At 42.1% G+C, this 22,933-nt stretch overlaps 1 protein-coding gene across 4 annotated transcripts in view; it reads left to right on the top strand.

Moving 5' to 3' along the window:
- Nucleotides 1-602: 602 nt before the first annotated feature.
- Nucleotides 603-22,933, top strand: part of LOC137320757 (teneurin-3) — a 736,578-nt gene continuing 714,247 nt past the window's right edge. For all 4 annotated transcript variants that reach the window (XM_067982528.1, XM_067982531.1, XM_067982534.1 and 1 more), the window contains exon 1: nucleotides 603-854. The gene's annotated coding sequence lies outside the window, so the exon portion shown is untranslated. The remainder of the gene's footprint in view (nucleotides 855-22,933) is intronic.

Here is a 22,933-nt window from a genome sequence, read left to right on the forward strand (position 1 = left end):
CCAACCATTCCACTGGGAGTGCTAACTCATAAAATTTACCTAATAACTTTCAACAGTTGGGCTCTGGAAGCTGTACTTCCAGTGCTGAAACTGTGATAGCGTGAACAGATTGTTAACGGGGAGACTCTCACTGCAATAACTTAAAACGGACCCCAACAGCCTCATAGGCGACCTCAATCGTAACATTAATAAATTATCAGGGCGATGTTCATTTGACCTTTCCTGGGTACCAGGCGCTGACACACACGGGTTAACCAGAGCGCGGGGCTGCAAAGCCTTAAACTCCCATGTTTTGTTGTTGTTTGTAATTAGCTGCATCCCGTCGCACGGCAGCTTCAGAAAACAAGCAAAAAGCCATTATTCACCACCAAGTTTATTTATGGCTGACCCCTTAAATCATTGCATCGTAGATGCACTGATTGGACACAGCATGGGAGGACGGGCGCTCTGCATCAGCTTAGCCAGACAGAGAGGGGTGTGTGTTGTGTGTGTGTGTATAGAAGCTCGCAGCCCGCTCACACAGTAAACGCCAGCACCTCCGACAAACCTTAAACGACCGCCTTCACCCCGCCAAGGGGGGGGGGTTTGTTCCGAGGGCAGAGATCGGCGGTACTGTTGGGCGTTCGGCAGTGAGCTTGCGAAGCTCTCTGTGTGTGTGTGTGGGGGTGTGTGGGGAGGGAGGGAAGCCCGCTCGCCCCAGCTGCTAGGTAAGGCGGCGCTCTGCCATGTGTGCTTGTCAGTTAACTACACAAGGATCAGCCGCTGGAGCCAGCTCCATTCATACAGTACTGTGAGCTGTTCAAGCACATCGCGGTCCTGGACCTGCTCTCTCTCTCTCTGCCTCTGCATCTGCTGTGAGTATCTAACGTGTGCATCCTTCATCTGTATGCCACAGACAAGGGGGGGGGGGTGGTTTTATTTAAAAAAAAACATTTTTTTTCTTAAAAAGAATCGCTTGCAATGACTTATGTGCGCAAAATTGTTCGGAGCGTGTTTTAAACCGTCCTATAGAACAAGCCTGGGGTGTGAAAGGGCTACTCCACGGTTGCTGGATGAAGTTGTGAGACTTTTAATCGTTTTTGCAAACTTTTTTTTTCTCCCCCCCCCCCCCCTCCTTGTGTCTCTTTGTGTGGGATTGACATGCCCGAACCGTGAGAGAGTGCAGTGTTCCACAGGGGGAGAGAGGTCGCCACCCTGTGCGGGGTTGTGTTCGGTGACAGTTGAGTTTGTATCGAAGCATTGTAGAATTAGCTTGTTCCCCCCCCCCCTCCTCACTCTCCACCCCCCCCCCCTCACTCTCCACCCCCCCCCTCACTCTCCACCCCCCCCCCCCCTCACTCTCCACCCCCCCCCCCACCTCACTCTCCACCCCCCCCCCACCTCACTCTCCACCCCCCCACCTCACTCTCCACCCCCCCCCCTCACTCTCCACCCCCCCCCCACTCTCCACCCCCCCCCACCTCACTCTCCACCCCCCCCCCCCAGTTATTGCGGGGTTTATTGTGATTTATTTTACCTTGCTAGCTCGTTGTTTCCGGAAGTTGCGATGCATTCTCTCAGACACATGTTATGCCACCTACCTGATTACTCATTTGTGATTCAGTAACTTGTGATTTTTTTAAAAAATGATATATAAAGCAGAGCTGCACAAAGCGCTTTTTGTCTTTTCTCTCTGAAGGAAAACAATCGTATTATTTTGACTGGTGTCTCGGGTCGTTTCCATTAGGTAGCGTGGGTGTTAAGTGGTTTGAAGGGGGTGGGGGGGGGGAGAAAGTAATTTAATGTGACGCTTTTGATTCCTTTCACCAATCGCTTGAATGGCTGCGAAAAAAAAACCCAAAGGAGCATTGACCGGCGGATCAGAACCAACTTTCCCCACAGTTGCTGATTCCGTCTATGGAGACTGTGTTGAATGTTTTAATCTTTTATTATTATTATTATTATTTGTAACGCCTGCTGCCTATCTTTGACACACGTTAGCGGAATGTTTGGTATCCAAAGGTATCTTATGCAGATTCCGAACTGTTGCATGCGGTCAGAAGGTCGCACTTTCCACTTGTTCCCCCCCCCCCTCCCCTCCCCTTCACTGGGATGGTTTCGGACTCTTTTCTTTGTGCGGCCTGAAACAGCCGGTCAAGCGGGAAGAGTCGTTGCCATTGAAAGAAATATTTATATATAATCCCAGGGCAGATCGATAGAAGAGGGAGGTCAGAGCAGATCCTCGTAAACGGTGCAGAATTATTATCTCAGCCCGAGAGGGTTTGGTTATTAACTTTGGGCGGGGGGGGGGGGGGAAAGTCTTGGTAATTATAATCAGCAATGCATGATATGAGGGCGGGGGGAGATTTCGTTCTCCTCTTCGGGTCCTCTTGGCCTCAATGTTTTACCACAATCCCTGGTGAAACTGCAGTCAGTGCGCGGACTCTCACTTGTTCCTTCAGCGCCTTAAGATGGAGACACGATACCGTCGCGCTTTTTTTGTTAACCCTGAACAGCTTCAGCATTCCCCCTCCTCCTCTTCCCCGCTCAGGACCGTACACCCGGCGCTCTGCGCTCTCCCACTCGGGCTGCATTTGAAATTTCATCCGTTTTTTGTTCTCTTTCTCTCCTCTCCTCCTCCCCTCTCTTATTTAACGCGATGGCTACATTTTAATCAGGCGGCAAGACGTGACTTCCACGACCCAAGTTGCTCATGGTGCATATAACCTAGGCTGTTAAATAAAGCTGCTACAGATCGCGTGTAAATCCACACCCCCTACAAACACACACTTCTCCCCATAAATAAGATTATTAATTGTACGGGAATATCGGATCACACGCTAATATTTGGTCTGAAGAAGTGAAAAGGGATCGTTGAATGCAAGCATATAAAACATGTTATTTTTTAAAAAACATACATGTATCTGTACACAAGAGCCTGCATTCACGTCGGTGGCCGCAAGCTGACACAATAATGTTTCGGAAGGAGTAACTCGATTTCTTCAAATCTAAAATAGTCGCCCAACAGGTTGGTGAGATTTCGAGTGTGGACCGAAAGTCCTGAAGTTTTGATGGGTGTGAGAAGTGAGATCAAATCATTCCGTTGTAAAGTAGCTGTGGATGGAGAATGAAAACTTTTTGGGAATTAGAGAGTGGCGAGAGAAGGCAGCGTTTAGCTTTTTGTTAAAGGGACGAGTTTACTTGTAAACTATAACAAGCTTGCGAACTTTGCAACAAAAATAACGGGGAATCTAACAGTCCTGAGTTCAATTCACTAAACAGATTTGCTCACCGCTCTTGTAATTTACAAAGTGCAGTTAGCCTTAACCCAACAATCTGCATGTTCATTTCTTATATTGAAAGTCACCCAACCAGCAACCCAAGTTGTGATGGTGCTGTTAGTGAACGGTTTGCTGTAATAAGATTTAAATCGTCTTTTAAGAATTGAACTTTATTTTAAATGCGGGGCACTCTTTTTTTTTTAAAAACTGCAGACCTAAGAAACCAGGTAGCAGTTAAAACGTTTCGAATCCTGAAATATAGTGGGCGATAAAAGGAGCAAATGCTGAAAAGGCAGAAACAGAAAATACTGGAAATGTACATGTCAGTCAGCATATGGAAAGAAAAAATTGCGTAAAGAGTTTTTTTCTCGTGCCTCCTAGAATAATCTTGATATGTCTTTCTGTAGGTGAGGGGCACTGTGGTAATGTGAATTTGTTAATGTCCTGAGTACAGAAACCCTTATTTTAGAATCCTCAAAGCAACTTTATGTTTTTGCAGGGGATAAGACGATTCGATATTGTAGTTCCATAAAAGGCAATCCATTCCATGGTGTATATTTAAATAACTTCATTAATTTTGGAGGAAAAAAACAAGTTGGGATGACTTTTTGTAGTTTTTAGTCACTTTTGCTTTCATTAACTTTGGAGCTAGGTGAAAATTTCTGTCTGAAATAATTGGGAGTTACTGTAGGTGATCACAAATGTTGAACTTCAGTTTACAAGAAAATGATTGAAGAATTTTCCTTTTCTATGCACTTCAAATATTGATGTGAAACTTAAGAGTTTCTATTATATGTCGTAGGATTTCTAATTTTCACTATTTATTTTCTCAGGTTTTGGTGCTTGTTGTAGCCATTTTCCAGTCGCAATGAAATTAAGTGTAATCTGAGCTTGCTGTTTTTATTCAAAATCAGGGCAAACTTGTAGTTTCTGAAGTAAGTATGACAATGTCACTGCTTTAGATGATTTGGGGCAGCCCAGAAGGGAGAAATTAGCCACACGCTATGCCAGACAGCTGTGTTTGTGCCAGACAGCAGGGGAAACAGGACCTGGGAGTGGGATGCGAAGTTTGTCTGTGTGAAAAAGTTGACCCTGTTGTTATCTCCAAGAAAGAATTTGTACCAGTGATAGATATCGTTAGGGCATTTTAAGTGTTCATCAATGTTGCAGTCCATGAACAGTTGCATACAATACCTGTGACTCTGTAATAAATAGATTTTAGATATATAGATGAACATAATAAAGCAGGAAAACATTTTAAGTGAGGAAGTTTTCACACAGTATCTGAGGACAGATTTTCTGCCACATTTGTTGGAGTGGGGTTGAGGTGAATAATTTTGAGTGAGATTACTCTTCCTTGCATAAGAGGGTAAGGTAAAAGGCAGAAAGCATGGAGTTAAGACTGCAGTGTGCCAGTGCGAAGTCACGGGAACAGCCTAGGGAAAGTAAGTCAGTCCGTCCTTAGAACTGTACATATCTTCCAATTGCATGTCTGGGCAGAAAGGTACCCTGCAGCGAAGGCAGGAGTGGGAGGGGTGTCTTTGTAGCGATGTTACTTTCTAGCATAAAACATTCAGCTCCGATGCTGAATGCAGCTAGGACTCCCAAGTTAATAATGTTGGCTGGCGACCTGTATGCCGATGAGGTCTGAATTTACTGATCGTCAGAGGACTCTGGACTGTTGTGAGTAATGGTGAGTAGTGAGTCAAGATTGTTTCATGACTGAAACATAGACGAAGCAGCTTGAATGAAGGACAGGAGAGGCAATCTGTTTGTCCCCAATTACCCTATGTGCTGCTGCTATCGTTTATTTTTTATGGAACATGGGGATAAGCCAATATTTCTTTTGTACTCTGTGCATTAATACAAGGAATACATAAAATTCTTCTGCCTTTCCCAAGATCTTTGGCAAAAATAATTGGATCTGCAAACATTCTTTTTGTTGTGTAAATGTAGCAGAGATATAGAAGTATGCAGTGTAGCCAAGGTAAGTGAATCTGGAGATGTGTTGATCCATAAATTATTTTCCTTCCCCTCCCCCCAAAAATAAGAAATTTTGAGTAGACTTTGAGTTCACCTCATGACTTAGTGGGTATATGTTATGTTACCGAGCAATACAGATCTTGAGCGTCTTCAGGCTTGACCCCTTTTCTATGCTGAGTAAGATAATCTCAACTAGCACAAGGAGGAGGTTGCTAGACTTAGCTTCAATTAGCCAGACTGAAGAGAGGGAAAAATCTCCCAGAAGTCCTGGTTCTGATTGCTAGCCAGCGAACCTTTCTCGTGTTTTTGTGGGCATCAGGCGGGCATCAGATGAGGGCAGGATCAGGCGTAGCAATAATGTTCGCCATTGCCGATTAACCCACGAATACGCAGTGTCTAGACTCGAGCACAGTTACTCGGGCAAAGTGCAAGAGCTCTGCTGCGCCTGTGGAGCCATAACCCCAGTGTGAATCACTGACTTGAGGAAGGAAGAAAATTGGAAAAAAAAATTGGTAGCTTTTTGTGTGAAATTTTGGTACATTGCGTTTCTGATAGACTAGTAATTGATCCATGTACAAAGGAGTACTGCAGCTGTAAAGTCTCTCTCCATTGCACAGTGAGCCAGGAGAATAGAAATTTCAATTAAAAGGGGAAAGGTTTACACATCATTACTCAGATAATATGCAGTAGGATTGTGCACTGGCTTCTTAACTCTTAGAGTAATGAAATTTCTTTGCATCTCGCAGCACATTTAAATCTCTTTATATTTTATTATTGCAACATGAAAATAAGTGCTAGTGTTGCACCAGGGGAAAACACTTAAACAATTCTTACCTCATGGTGTGTTAGATTGATACAGAATGCAGAAACAGCACATGCAGGAAAAGAAGCAATTGCTCCCCAAATACTTTCTCAAAAAAAATGGAAACCGTCAAAATTTAGCCTTGAACTTAACATAATTATTTAAAATATTTTGATTTATGCTCTTTTCCTAAGCAATGATGCTTCTTGTAAATGTCCACTTCTTTCTATTTCCCTGTGCCTGAGCCTAAATTTTACTGCTAATGCTAATGTCAGAAGAACATGAAAAAGCCTTCCAAAAGTGCCATCGTACCTCATGCTGTGTTGTTGTCGTCGTCGTGTGAATTTTAATTGTGGGTTTATATTTCGGTTTTGATAGACCAGCAAGGATGACTTTTTTGATATTTTGCCCAGTTACTCTCATATCCTTGTAATTTTGGTTTTACCTGTGCATTGATAGAAATCTGATTCCCAACACTGCCTCTCCCCCTACCCCATTCTTTCATTCTGAGCAGTTTCATTATGTATCCTTGCTTATAATGAAGATTAATGCTATTGTGAACAGAAATGCTTTGGAGGGCTGCGTTCATTGTGAATGCTGAGTGCCATACTTGTAATCAATTTCAAATGAGCTCCTCTGTTATTCGTCAGTCTCTACCCAAACCGATGTTATTAGGCTGTATTAACCTTGTTGGTGATTGATTGAAGCACTTCTGCATGTTAAGATGCCATTTGTTCGAGGAGAAGGACAGGAGATGCTGAAGAGGATTTGAATGCTTGCAGCGGCTCGCCATTGTTTTTAGCTTGTTCGTTCTTGAAAGTTTTACAATTCAGAGTAAATGGGGACTAGATAGGGACAGCACGGAGCTTTTGTGAAAGGTCCATTTTGAATCCTGAGTGGTGTCTTGATACAGGCAGATGGTTCTTGTAATAGCAGCATCTCCAGCTAATGGCAACAGAATGAATTCAGCTATTAAAAAGGAAACTGGCAGGGAATGGATGGAGCAAAGGGTTAGAATGCTGCCCTCTCACCTCTGGGACCCGGATTCAAATTGAGGCATTTGAAGGATAAACTCTTTCCTCTGACAAGAAGAAACCTGTATGAATTTAATTTAAGTGGTTTCATTCCTTGTTCAAGTGGTCGCAGGGCACAGAATCACCTTCGAATTTGTCACTAAGTTTGGCAGTCTCATTTAAGCCGCTTTTGTTTCGGCACCGGTTTAATTCCGATGCCTGGCGACCGGCATCCATGAGCCAGCTCAAACTGTTTTGTTGCTAAATCCAACTTCCTTATCTCCACAGACTCGTTCATCCAGTTTTTCATTTGGATGCCGAATCAAAACAGATGTGGAAAATGCATTAGAGGATGCTGACTCCTGTGCTTTTGAGGTCACACAACTGAGGAAGTACAGGGAGCTTGACTCTGTACATTTGTGCGGTATCTTACCTCAGGATACTTGGTGCTGAAACTAAGCAAAAAGTCGGCTAAATGTTCCATTTCTCAGAATTAACCTTAGTCACCGTGATTGACACAAAACGCGCCTTACCCTCTGCCCAAAAACATAAATGACCTTTCCATCTAGGATAAAGCTCCGACATTATCTCCGCAGTTTCATTACACTAATCAATCCTACCTGGTGTTTTATCGGAAATTGCAGTCTAGAAATGTAATCAGTGTGTAAAATATCTATTATTTTCACAGTATGTTTCAACGGGCAACTGTTGTAATAAAAAAGCTGACCAGGTCAGCAGTGGAGTGTTAGTTTTACCCCTGAAAACCTGAGTTCTAGTATTTGTTCTAACAGCCGTACTGAATATCGTGGCTGTTTGTTTAGCACCATAAGAGTTAATTCATGCCACTGAATCGCAGTTTGCCCATTCTTGAGCAAATCATTCTGCCCGCCATATAAATCACCGAATGGAGCGTCATGTCCAATTGGTAAAACTTGTCCTGAATAGTTCGAGCAAGTGTTCCATTTAACTATAAGTCTTTGGGATACATCAATGCAACCTCTCGCAGTATATGTCTCATAGACTGCATTTAAGTACCATATATATTTTATCTAAATAGGCTTTGCTTTTTACGATTACTTGCATTTGTTTGGGATCTTTTCCCAGTACACTTTTAAACATTCAGTTCTTAAATCAGCCATACATTGGATAGAACAAGAAAAGTGGAGCAAACAACCACAGGATACGAGTTAAAATGAAGGTGAGTGGCCCTAGTGTCTCTATTTCTTTTGGAACATTTTGCAATATTTTGTTGGTCTGTATTTAGTCAGCTGCAGGGAATTAATCTGTTGTACTACTTTATAGAGAAAAAAATCTTATTTTTTTCCACGGAAGGAAATAAAATCCCGTTACTGTGCCTGCTGAAAAAATATTTCTTGTATTTAACATGAAGAAATTGTCAAACAAAAGAAGGGGTGTTTTTGGTGACTGGCTCGACCCATAGTTTTTCTTGCCGTTGTCTATAGGAGTTTTCAGCATTCTCTAAATGAACTGTAATATTCTTGTGTTGCTTAGTGGGCGATTCAGAGAGAATAAGTCTTCTGTGAGAGGGGAACGGCGTAATGCTATTGAAGTCCTTTCTACCTCAGCAGTTTAATTAATTTCGCAAAGTGCTACAGAGATAACTGAGTTTTGAAGTTAATTAATTTCGAGTATCTAGGTATTTACTTATGCAGAGCAATTGTTTCATAAGCCTTGTTCATATTACAGTAATTTTACTCCAGCAAAAATGTCAGCAAAGTGGATGGCAGTAAAACCTCAGTGATTTTGCCTGACATTGGAGAATTCACGCTGATGAGGTCTAATAATAGATACAGTCACTCAGGTTTCTACTGTTTTTTTCTCTCCCTGAGGGTGAGATTTCCTCTATTTCTTTTCGATATCTTTTCCCTTTTACCTTTCTTTAGTCTCCCTGTGCACCTTGGCCGAGAGGGGTGGGCTGCAGAGAGGTAAGTGAGTGAAAACTTTCCTCCATCCCAGTAGGTGCTGTGTTTAGCTTTGCTTGCTGCAGTGGAGATCCAATACGCTGCAACATGGGATACAAGCTAGCAGGAGGTGGGTCTTATGGGTGAGATGAGCTCGGAGAGGACAACAAGAACAACAACTTGCATTTATATAGTGCCTTTAACATAGTAAAAACGTCCCAAAGCACTTTACAGGAGCATTATCAAAAAAAATTTGACACCGAGCCATAGGTTGTATTAGGACAGGTGACCAAAAGCTTGGTCAAAGAGGTGGGTTTTACGGAGCGTCTTAAAGGCGGATAGAGAGGCGAAGAGGTTTATGGACGGAATTCCAGACTCCCTCTGAGTCAGATGGTTGTGGATTCAAGTCCCACTCCAGAGACTTCACCACATAATCCAGGCTGACATTCCAGTGCAGTACCGAGCGAGTGCTGCATTGTCGGAGAGGCCATCTTTCGGATGAGACTTTAAACCGAGGCTCCGTCTGCTCTCTCAAGTGGATATAAAAGATCCCATTTTGCAAACGCCAAGCTCCTGATCAGAGCAAATTGTTTTGTTTCTATTTTCCCTCTCACCATTTTATCTGCCAATTGTTCTCCCCATCTCTTCTGATGATAGTTCCAAGGGTACCAGTTGCCCTCTGGAGCCACGCCCAAGTGACCATCATTCATGTGTGAGCAGTGACAATAGTCGCTTCTATCTGGGAGGGTGTGGGGGAACCATCAGAGTCAAGCCCGATCTTCTCATCTGAGGTTGGCGCACTTACTTTGTTGCAGAGCTTGTTGGATAATGATCAGGATTAGGAACTCTAAACCAATTCTCTTCCTTTCTCCTCTAACTAGAGGCACAAAAGCTAATTGCGATAACCCCACCAGCACCCTGATTGAGATCAACAAGCTCAGCACAGACCACATCCTGGTCTGTATGGTTGAGTTATTCACTGGATAAACTTACTGAGCCACTGAGGAGTGCGGTTTAGTTGATGAATATGGGACTAATTGGGTAGCTCTTTCAAAGAGCCGGCATAGGCACGATGAACCAAATGGCCTCCTCCTGTGTTGTACCTACTGTGATACTTGTTGTTGAAGTGCACCCTTTTTGTCTCGTAGTGCCCCCATTAAACCTTCACCACCAATCACTTGTCTCAGATTGAAAACCGCTGGATGTGCTGGTAGCATTGTCATTAAAGTCAAGATTATTCAGTTGTTCCCTCCTACTTCAGTAATGGTTATGGCTCCAGGATTTTCTTTGCGTGATGTCACCCTGCCAGCTGCTTACGATGATGAAGTTAGCTTCAAAAATAGAAAATCCATTACAGTGTAGCAGGCTTTTTTTAAAGTATGTGACGAAAAGGGCAACTCATTGTACAAATTCAGCATCAATTGGTCTCAGTGGGAAAGTTTGATAAAAGTAAGATCTTTTACTGTTGGAAATTTGCTGTTAATGCTGTCAGCTTGGCCACATGTCTTTTCACGCATATGGAACTCTTGATACTCCATTTTAGCCCAGAGTTTTCTGCACTCTTTACATATTAGGTTTACTTCTGCAAAACTGAACGTTATTAATTCATCCAAAGTAATTCTGATTTTCATTAGATCCCAGGAATTGCTGGAATGTACAGACAAACCTGGTTTTTAATGCTCGTTGACCAATGAAAGGTGAAAGCCTCAGGTTCAAAGATGAAAAGTCTCATTAAAGCGAAGATTTCTGCAGATAAGTGGGAATTCAGTAAATAAAATTGCAATGAAGCGAGCTTTTCACAATCGGAAATATAGAGGAAAAAATGAGATTATAGAAATGGTTACGTTAAAATGAGAATTACAATAAAGCGAGTTGCAAATAAATGGCTACGACTGTAAGTATGGGCGATTAAACAGAACCTGTGCTCTGTGAGAATGACACTTTGAGTAGTGTCTTTCCATTAGCATGTTTTCAGGGCCCTGCAACAATACTGCACGTGACGTTATATAAAGCAGTGTTAGCCAATAGAAATCGCTAATTACCACAGGTGTGGATTCGGTGACACAATTTTAGCCACAGGCACTAATTTTAAGAGAAAACCCCTGACATACACTCAGAATATATATTTCACATGTGCATATTTACTTAAGCATCTACCATCATTCAGTAACCAAGGATCAAAAAACACTTGCACACTCTGCTTTCTGTCTTACCATTTTATCAACAAGCACTCTAAAGGGTTAAAGTACACATGCATACGCCGTGCGAATATGAGTTTTGAGATCACATGTCCAACGACAGTGTCTGTTACTCATTTTTTATTTACTAATCAGAAATACAATTCGCCACATCTGGAGTCCCAATTCGCCACATGTGGCTAGTGGCTAACATATTGGACAACACTGATATAAAGGGTGTTTTTAGATGTTATCTTTCCATGAATGACTGGCTCGGTGAGAATGTGTGATGTATCAAAGACCCAGTAGGTGAAAGTGTTAAGACAAGGGTGTTTGATTTAATTCACTCTCGTCAATTCCACTGCTGCAAGGCCTGACTTTTTTGTTGTTTGTGACATGCCAACAGTTTTTTTTATTTTACAACATTTTAAAAGAATTGACAATGCCAGATCCGATATATAGGATGTACATTAAAGATGCAATGCCAGAGCTCTCCAGCGGCTCGGTGGCAAATTGCACTGTCTGGTATGGAGCTGAGCCATACAGATCAGGAGGATCCCAGGTTCAATCCCCGTTTGTATTAAATTAGTTGACCACAGTTGTTGCAGAAGTAGGACGTTTATAACAAAGGGTTAAATTTGTCCTTTATCTGTTGACTACTGCCGGGAAGATTGCTGGTGGACATTGCTCGTGAGGATAGGATCGGGTTCAGCTGTGATTCTGACCTCTTGTGCATCCCTGACTTCCTTTGCCCCACCAATGGTGACCATGCCTTAATCTGTCTCGGCCCTAAGCTCTGGAATCCCCCCTCCATGTCTATACCTCTCTTTCCTCCTTTAAGACACTCCTTAAGACCTACCTCTGTTTCACAAGGATACAGTCTGTCCTAATGTGTCCTTTTTTGGCTCGATGTCAATTCTTTTATGTGATAACGCTCCTGTGAAGTACCTTGGGATATTTTACTACATTAAAGGTGCTGTATAAATGCAAGTTGCTGCAGCAATTCACATAGAAATAAGGGATCACCATTACCTTGGCAATAAAATATAAGGTTAAGTCCTGCACTGTACAGTCTTAGATTTTTCAGTGGGGCAAACAAACATGGCTGGGTCAGTGCAAATAACTTTCATAAGTATGACGTGTATGTGTGATCTCAGTCTTAATCTCGCATTGAAAACAAATCTCAGAAGTAGATCACATTCAGATTGATTTTTGGTGAATCAAGTAGTTTAATTCTGAGGTTTAAAACTGCATGTACAGCTTTAAGTAGAATTAAATTTAAACAAATTTCATGTTGTAGAGAAATTGTTTACATGTATTTAGTCTGCTGCAGCTGTAACATGGGCACTGAAATTGATGGCTCATTAAAGCTGTACGACCCCATAATTTTCCTTATTCAGTTGTAAAGTACTTCCCAAAATAACCCATTCTTGAAAATATCGGCCTGCAATTCCAGTTAATTACTATCTAGTTCATTCGCCACGGACAATTCTTTAAAAAAAATTTCTACAGCGCTTTGTGGTACTCAACATAAACAGAAGTCGCTGAGCAGTACATTCGGCTGACGCTGCTCCTGTTAGATTGAGACATACCCTGTTGGAGACATGGGGGTCCTCGATAGTCCTGCCACTGGTCTTCAGTTTGTAAGGGATGCTTAATACTTAGATCTATCCAGTAATGTTGCGAGCACAGCTAGGAACAGAAACAGGACAGGAGGGAGAAATGTGGCAGCAGACAGAAATCAACAGAAATTAAGGTTTCCCTGTCTTGGTACCCTGGCTTCAGCCCTGCAACCCTCCGAGATCTCTGCGCTCCTCCAATTCTGGCTTCTTGCTCATCCACGATTTTAATCGCTCCACCATTGGCGTCCGTGCCTTCAGCTGCCTAGTGCCTAAGCTCTGGAATTCTCTCCATAAACCTTTCCGCCTCTCTACCTCTCTCCCTTTAAAACACTCCTTAAAACCTTCCTCTTCAACCAAACTTTTGGTTACCTGCCCTAATATCTCCTTATGTGGCTCGGTGTCAAATTTAGTTTGATTACGCTCCTGTGAAGCGCCTTGGGACGTTTCACTATGTTAAAGATACTAAATAAATGCAAGTTGTTGTTGTTGCCAATCAATGTAATGTTCTAAGTAACACTAAGGATTTGTATAGTATTAATTAGAAAGCAAAGCCATGGCCACTTTGTTGTGGACTTTGTGTGTGGAACATTTTTTTTGCCCTGTATGTTGTCCCTTCAAAGTTAGGAACTATCTTAGCTACCTTGGTATATGTGCTGCCCAGTGTAGAATTGAGCTGTACAAGCATGGAAGGTCCCAGCTTCAATTCTTGATTTATGCTGATTCAGAGTGGACGGAGTACAGTTGGTCTCCACACCCCCTGGGCTAAGCCGGAGAAAGATCGTGCAGGCCTCACCTAGTGTCCACACATGTGCGTATTTATATTTGTGTGTGTGTGTGTAAGGGCATGACATTAAGCTTGACAGCGACGCTTCCCACAGTTGGACTGACGCTCACTGTCTAGGCTTGCGCATAAAGAATGGCCACTTCTGCGAGGCACTAAAGGGCTGCTGGCAGCCATGGAACAATATGCCAGCATGAAGCAGTGTGGTGAGAAGGGGAAAAAACTGGGAGGAAAACAGCATGTCTTTACTTTATATGCGTGTGTGTGTATCTACAAACCACAGGCTGCCACTACAGCCCACAGCGAGGTGGATTTTGACATTTGGGCGGCGAAGAGGCCCCCGTCATTTAAAACGCTCATTTAAATTTGAGAGGCGAGCTGCAGCATGCCAAACAGGCGAACCAACACGGCGGGGGGTGGAGGTAGCTATTGCGGAGGGTAGGGGTCGCGGGCGGCAGCTGCCCAGATTATTTTTGAATCGCCGATGGAACTGCTCCCTACCTAACATGACAATCGGGGCCCTATTAACATCATAGGTTCCTTTTTAATAAGGAAGCCGGGGCCTTATCGCTTGAATCAGGCAGGCACTTTAGACACCCGGTGGTAGTCCCCTTTTAAAAAGAAGCCGGCCGCGTTGCCGGAGTTAATGGGGCGGTATTGCTACCGACCCCATTTTGAGGCCATTACCAGCCTCTTAATGGCAGGCGAAGGCACTCAAACGCGGCACCAAAGAGTTCTAACAAGTGAACTATACAGGATGATCTTTTCACAATGATCCTTATCCATATATTCTGACAGCACTCAGTTGCACAGCGGTATATCTGTGCTCTTGAGCAAGACCTAAAAGGTGATATCATCAGACACACACCAAAAGATGTGATGTTAGGACTGCATTAAACGGTGACAGTAATTAGACGCTAGTATTGGCAGTTATCACCTGCTTGTCCACAAGGTCATAGAAATAACTGCTCCGCTTCTTGTCTCCCAGTCTGTATGATCGTGCCTGTGCATCGCCCGTTTTATTTTCTCTGCATGTTTCTTTATTGTAGTCAGTGTTTATTATTCGTGACAAGCGGTTTCCATAAGCTGACGGTTTCTGTTGGATTGCTTTGATTCTGTTGTAATTTGTGCGCCAGTAGTCAGGGATGTAGGCAGTTTTTCGCAGGTGGCAGGAGGTCCCTTTTGAGGTCTAAAGGCATGAAATTTATGCATGGAAAGTTAAGGACGTGATTTTTTTTGATGAAGAGTTTTAAAATGAAATTTATACGTAAATCATTAAATCCTAGGATGTAATTAAGTAAAACCAAATACGTTTTTTTTACACAGGTAAATCCTCTTTAGCTGTGGAAAATCCTCCAGCAGTGACTAACTATTCCCCGACTGCATGTTTTTGAGCATTGTTTTTAAGTAATATCGTGTACCAAATCCACAATGCATACATTGTAAACAGATTGAAAGCACAGCTACAGCCTTGATACATTAAGGGAGGAGACAGTGGTTATATTCACTGTACTGCAACATTGAAGACTTGTAGTTCTTCCAGATAATCATTAGTCATAAGCTGGTAAAGCATTTCACAATGATACCGTCCATGGTATAAACAGCGTACGTGATGGACTGTTCATGAACCTGGTTCTTCCACGTGAAATCTGTTCTCTGCCTTGTTGATCTGCCAAATGTATTCAGCCAGGGTTACAATGTGAACAAAAAAGCACATACGTTTTTTTAAAAAAAGACTAAGTAATTACTAATTATTTTGAAATCAAGCTAATTCCATTTACTAAATATAATCTAGATCACAAGTGGTTCCATTAGTCCTAGAAATAAACTACTGATAATAAATAAATAAAAACTACAGCTGGCAATGTAGGCTGTGTGTCAGGACTGTAAGAAGGCTGTCCCGAATTGCCACAACTGTAGTAAATGTTTCTGGCTTGAGACACTCCGGCTCAGAGTCTTTGAGCTGGATACGAGTTAGAGACACTCCGACACATAAGGGAGGGGGAGGTAGAGAAGGAGGTCCCGCAGACACTGGTCCTATTCAACAGGTGCCAGGTACTTGATACCGTGAGGGTAAGGATGAAGGCTGCAGGGAGGATGCCCAGAATGTTAACCATGGCACCATGGAGCATGAGGCAGTCCAAGGCGGAGAGGGGGGAGGAGGATCAGAATAGAAAGGTTGTAGTCATAGGGGATTCTATAAGCAGGGGGATAGCTAGAATCCTCTGTAGTCACAACTGAGAGTCCAGGAGGGTGTATTGCCTACCTGGTGCAAGGGTAAAGGATATCTCGGAGCAACTGGAGAGGAACATGGAAAGGGAGGTGTAGGATGCAGTTGTCATGGTCCATGTCAGTACCAATGATATAAGGAAGAACAAGGAGGAGGTTCTGCTAAGGGAATTTCAGAAGTTAGGAACTAAATTAAAAAAACAGACCTCACTGGTGGTAATCTCAGGATTACTACCCGAGCCATGTGCTAATTGGCATTGGGATAGGCAGATAAAGGTGAATGCATGGCTGAAGGATTGGTGTGGGAATTTCATGGGACACTGGCACCACTACTGGGACAGGAAGCTGTATTGCTGGGTTGGGCCAGACCAGGGTAAGGACTAAAGATAACATAAATGGTCAAGGAAAAAATACAGCATAAAAGGACTGTTAAAAATAAAGCAAAAGCTGTTAAAGATGAATTAAACTGCCTGTACAGCAACGTACACAGCTTCCAAAATAAAACGGGGGAACTGGAGGCAATAATCCATAGCGAAGAACCAGATGTAGGAATAACTGAAACATGGCTACATAAAGAACAGGACTGGCAACTAAATATTGCAGGTTATAATATAATCAGAAAGGATAAGGAAAGAAAAAGGGGGAGTGGAGTAGCTGTACTAATTAGAAATAACATAATGGCAGTAGAAAAAAGGGACATAACTAACAGAAGGATAGAAACAGAATCCATATGGATTGAAATAAAAGATAAGAAGGGATCGATCACAGTAATCAGGGTATACTGCAGACCACCTAATAGTGGAAAGCAGGTAGAGGAAGAAATATGTAAGCAAATATGTGAAATGAGTAAAAGACATAGAATAATAATCATGGGGGCTATTAACTATCCCCAAATAAACTGGCAAGAAGAGGTAGGTAAAGGGGTACAGGGAGTTGAATTTTTACAATGTGTGCAGGACTCCTTTCTTACCCAGTATGTAAAAAGCCCAACAAGAAAGGAAGCACTGCTGGATCTAGTAATGGGAAATGAACCAGAACAGACAAGAGCAGTAAGCGTAGGGGAACATCTCGGCAAAGCAATCACAACTTAACAAAGTTTAAGATAAAGATTGAGGAGGGCATAAGTAAGACAAAGAGCAAAGTAATAAATTGGAAAAAAAGCTGTTTTTCAAGGGATGAGAATGGAACTAGGGAAAATAAACTGGAAAAATGTAGTGATAAACAAAGAAATAGAACAGCATTGGAAAACATTTAAAACGGTGATCAATAGAGTCCAGGAGAAATATATCCCACTGAAAAGCAAGAACAAACTAGCCAGAGGTGATACACCGTGGATGAATAAAAAAATAAGGGCAAAATTGAACCTAAAGAAAAAAGTATGCATTAAGTACATAGATAACAAAGGAGAGGGTGACAAAAGGGAATACAAAAAGGTTAGGAAAGAAATTTAAAAAACAATTAGGAAAGCAAAGAGAAAATACAAAATTAAATTATCAAGGAACAAAAAGAAATAGTAAAGTATTCTACAGACACATAAATAACAAAAGAAAACTCAGGATAGGTATAGGGCCACTAAGGGATACTCACAATAAACTCACAGGTAATGACAGCGAAATAATTACTTTGCCTCAGTATTTACCAGGGAGACTAATATGGTGGGCATGACATTAGAAGAAGAGATCAAAAAAATATAAAGACATTTAAGATAGAAAGGGGGGAGATAATTGATAAACTAATCAAACTCAGAGAGGATAAATCCCCTGGTCTGGATGGATTGCATCCGCTCATATTAAAAGAAGTTAGGGAAGAGACAGCAGAGGCACTATTACATATATATAAAAATTCATTAGAAAAGGGAATAGTGTCAGAGGACCGGTGGACAGCTAATATGATTCCTATATTTAAAAAAGGAGATAGAATCAGTCCAGGGAACTATAAACCAATTAGCTTAACATCGGTGGTAGGAAAGATAATGGAATCCTTACTCAAAGATGTAATAGAAAAACATCTTTAAACTGAAAAGTAAAATGAATAGTCAGCACTGATTTCAAAAGGGAAGGTCATGCTTGACCAACCTTATTGAATTATTTCAAGAAGTAACAGAAAAGGGAGACAGGGATAATGCAGTAGATGTAATATACTGGGATTTTCAAAAGGCCTTCGATAAGGAACCACATAGTAGACTCATGACTAAGGTCAGAGCATGTGAAGTCAGAGGACAAGTGGCAGAATGGATAGCAAGCTGGCTACAAAACGGAAAACAGAGAATAGGGGGTTAAAGGTAGTTACTCAGACGGGCAAAAGGTGGGAAGTGGTGTTCCACAAGGATCGGTGCTGGGACCACTGTTCACCATTTACATACACAATTTGGATTCGGGAATCGGAAGTACAATTTCAAAATTTGCAGATGACTTCACATTGGGGGGTAAAGTTAATACTGAGCAGGACTGTGACAAAATGCAGAATGACGTTAATAAACTTGCAAAATGGGCATGTAATTGGCAAATGAATTTCAATTTAGATAAGTGTGAGATATTACATTTTGGTAGGAAGAATAAGGGGGCCATGTACTGCTTAGATAATAAGAGTCTAAATGGGGTAGAGGAGAGAAGGATCTGGGGGTATAAATATACAAATCACTAAAATTAGCGACGCAGGTTAATAAGGCCATAAAAAAAGCAAACCAAACACTGGGGCTAATTTCTAGAGGGATAGACTTGAAAAGCAGAGACGTTATGTTAAACTTGTATAGAACCTTGGTTAGACCATACTTCTGAACAGCTCTAGTCTCCATATTATAAATAGGATATAGAGGCACTGGAGAAGGTGTAAAAAAGATTTACTAGGATGATACCAGAACTGAGAGGTTATAGCTATTAGGAAAGATTGCGCAGGCTGGGGCTCTTTTCTCTAGAAAAGAGGAGACTGAGGGGTGACCTGATAGAGGTCTTTAAGATTATGAAAGGGTTTGATCGGATAGACAGAGGGAAGATGTTTCCACTTGCAGGGGAGACCAGAACTAGGGACCATAAATATAAGATACCCACTAATAAATCCAATAGGAAATTCAGGAGAATGTGCCCAGCGAATGTGGTTGGAATGTGGAACTCGCTACCACAAGGAGTAGTTGAGGCAACTAGCATAGATGCATTTTAGGGGAAGCTAGATAAACACATTAGGGAGAAAGGAATAGAAGGATATGCTGACAGAATTAGATGAGGTAGGGAAGGAGGAGGCTCGAGTGGAGCATAAACACCAGCATGGACCTGTTGGGCCGAATGGCCTATTTCTGTGGTGCACATTCGTGTAATTCTATATAATCTCAGCCGGACACTCTGTTGCTGATCCACTAACCATCCACTGGAGCATTCACAAAGATGCCACATTCTGTAGGTGATGTCACGGTAGAACCACTGTTGGCTTGATAACTGTTGAAAATGGTGAAATGGGCTTCCCAATATCACCTCGTATTGCTGAGATGCTTCAATGATGTTCCAATCTTTGAAGGTTGTGGCAGTCACACCCTCTGACCGTTGCAAGGGTCTTAATCACATAGAATTGGCCACCAAATGCTTGTTTGTGTTTCATGCTCAGGAATCTGAAGAACCGTACCTCCATTAGTTTAATTATTTTCATGGGTAGTAGCAGCAGTGGAGCCAGAGGTCACACAGTTGTCAACTTTGGTGACCGACGAACGGTACCTCTGGACTAGGAATGAATCGTGTGGCGATATTAACTCATTCATTAGAACATAAAGTCTGGAGTGAGACCAGGTTATTCAGCCCATCAAGTCTTCTTCATCTGGAGCCCATGTATGATATTTTACCAGGGACTTTACTCCAACAAGCACTACCAATACTACCAGCTCCTAAATCACTACCTGTTGATCTCCTATTTTAAGGAACGGCATATTCCTTCCCTGACTAAACAGGCAATGCTATTAATATTCTCTATAGCCTATAATCCTCTTTCTCAACAAATATCAAGCCAGCTCCCTTTTAAAGGTGTCAATTAACCTTAGATGAACTATCCTCTGTGGGAGTTTGTTGTACTATCTCGTGGGCTAAAAAAGTTTTTTCTCATCTATAAAGTTGCTCAAGATGTGTACATTCTGTTCGTGGCTTAGATATATAGTTGGACAGTATTGTCATCTGCAGTCACGTCAACCTTTCAGTTCATGGGACCATTGGTAAAAACAAGAAATAAGAGTTTCACTAAGCTCACTTTAATTTGGGGACACCAGTATTTGCCAGTCCAGCTGACATTTGTTCTGCAGTCATTCCCTGTGCTGTCTTGGAGGTCAAGTCCTGCAACCAGGTCAGGAATCCACCACAATTCCCATTCCCCCCTTTGGTTTACAGAAAAACTTCAATCTCAGATATGATCAAAATCATCATTTATGACTAGAAAGCTGTTATCTATGAACCTCTGTGCATTTGTAAGCAAAGTCCGCTCTATAACTACCAGGATTGTCCACATAGACCATCTTTGCAGTTTGGAGCAATTCACCTAGCCTGTGGGAGACACCTTCTGATAAAATCGTAACAGCTAAGTTGCAGAAGGTGTAACCTCTGGAGTGTATTTCCTCAGTCACAGCGCACCACTGTCCTCTTTGTGGTAATCTTGTTCGTAACATGTGGAGCTATAGGGCACTTAATTTTGTGAGGTTTGATCTTCCTGTCATTTTTACAATCCCTCACTAACTTTATTATTAGGAATTTCTATGTTATCTCCAGGTGTGACTCACAGCAAGGTAGAAATTGAACAGCCCCAGTGTCTGTTTAATTAGTCCCCAAATTTTATTTTGTATGGCTTCCTTTCAGCAAGGATCCTCTAGTGTACTCAACTGAATGTTTGGTTGATGATTGAGTGTATTTGAAGGGATCACTCATGTCAGTGAAGCCCCATTTCCCACCATCCAAACATGCGTGCAGCCAATAAGCAGTGTGGGTAGCGCTGGCTGCACGCCTCACTCATTATAATCAGCTGCCACCACAGATTTGTCCTTGTGCCCACGTCCAGCGTGCGGCCGCCCCCTCCATGCCCGCTTTCAGGTGCAATCGAATTCCTCGGCCCATGGTTCAAGTCCGAGAGCCCATCTATGCTGATAGAACTGGCCCACTAATGGCAAGTTGCTGTTCAGTACAATTGACCATTAACACAAGTTCCTCTGCACAAGCTTAACAAACTGGAACCTTTTAAAGCGTGTAATATATTTTGGACATGGTGTCCTAATGCCGTTGTAATCCTCTGGAGGTCAATGTACTTGCTGTAGCAATAAAACAAGCATGCTTTTAATGCCGCGGTTCACAAAGATGACACTGCATCAGCAGAAAACCGTCTAAATGAGTGCTGACATTTATGTGGATAGAGCTTATCACCGGTCCTAATTGGCCATAGTGAATTTGCATTTCTTTGGACCAAATGTAAACCGAAGAAGGAAAAACAAATGTTTGCTGTTCCACATCACAGGATGGAGGGGCAAATTAGTACAAAAAGGCGTTTAGCATCCTACCTAGTATTTGGTACCTGACGTACACACACAGTAGGCCGTACATTGTTGGAACAGGCTTGCAAACAGTTGAAGATATCTGTACGACAATTTTTTTTTATTTGTACTATCACCATATTGAATTTTTATGCAGAATTCAAAACACAACACAGCCCTTAAAGCGGTTAATGGTTATGTTCTTGTTCTAAATCCTCATTAACAGCTGAGTCATGCATATCCATTTAAATACAATTAGAATACTCATTAATTTCATGTGAGGCTGGCAGCATTGGCTGATGTGAATGGTGTAAATGTTTGAAAAGCAAAGATCGCAGTAACAAAAATTTCCTGTGTCTTAATTAACAAAATATCTTTTGTCTTGTCTTTTTAAGTTGTTTTCTTAACTTACATGAAAGGGACTACTTTGAAAATTATTACTGTTTCGTATTCATCCCAGTTGTCACTGTGACTGTTTGTTGCATTGTGGGCAGATTAGGCTGTTTACTCTGGCTCTGCAAAATGGGTGTGTTTGCCGTTCTTTGATGTACGAAAGAAAATTGCCTTATCACATCTCTCAGAAATGTCTCGAGGCATTTCACAGGACCACCTACCGTTTCCAAAAATAATCTTACCCTATTTCCCCGTTCTGCTGCACAGAGATAGCCTCGGCCATTTTGAACGCTTTTCTCTGTGGTGTTCTGTTATTTGCCTGCAAGTTCCTTTTTTGGGGGTGGGGGCAATCAGCCATTTCAAAACCTCAAGCAAAACTTTCCACTCAGCAGTATTGGGAGCATGAGGAGTAAGAAATCAAAGTGTCATGATTCTTGCCCGCTTCTCCCCCGGTTTAGACTCCGCGACTGGCTGCTCGTCCGTATTATTCACTCCCACTCATTCTGAGCGATAGACTCATTTTGTGCATATGTTGAATGCCAATGAAGGACCTTAGATGGCTCACTGAATCTCTTAATGCTTGAGCAGAAATACCGACCAGTGTTACTTCTGCCAATTCAAACCAACCATTCAAGGTAAATTGCAAGGGTAAGTGAAAGTTTAAAGGATTCCATGCTTTCTTAGTTATATTATTTGGCATAGATTTTCCCTGGGCTTTCCAGAGCAGACCATGGAGGGAATCATTCTGTTAAGAGACGGGAATAGTTGCATTATCACCAAGAAATCACTGCAATAAACTCTCTTTCCAAGAGTTCAGTTCGACCGGAAGTTCCATAAAGAAAAGCAGAGAGGGTCAATTTTATAAATGCGCTCTCCACGGTTTTCTGACCGTTAATTTTAATGGGCAGCATCATCCTTCACATGTTCATTCTTCCCGCACTGATCCATTAAGCACTCATGGGGGAAATACATTGAGTTTCATTTTTCACTACTTTATCGAGAAAGTTTCTTCCCCCACATTCCCTCTCCCTCTGTGCCAATGATTTTTACTGTGACCTCTTCAAAGAAACCCGAGAGCATCAGAGTATGGGCTGTCTCCTGTTTGTGTCTTTTCTGTTCTGCCTTGCCTTGTCCTGCAAGAAGAGAATCAGAGTTGACAGGTTAGAAGTGTTAAAGACAAGTACAGTGACACATCCTGTAGCCTATCATGGGTGTGAGGATATCAACATACATCATGCAGCTGCATTCTGTTAGAAGAATTTT

The sequence above is a fragment of the Heptranchias perlo genome, chromosome 4, assembly GCF_035084215.1.
Source record: "Heptranchias perlo isolate sHepPer1 chromosome 4, sHepPer1.hap1, whole genome shotgun sequence".
Lineage (NCBI taxonomy): Eukaryota > Metazoa > Chordata > Chondrichthyes > Hexanchiformes > Hexanchidae > Heptranchias > Heptranchias perlo.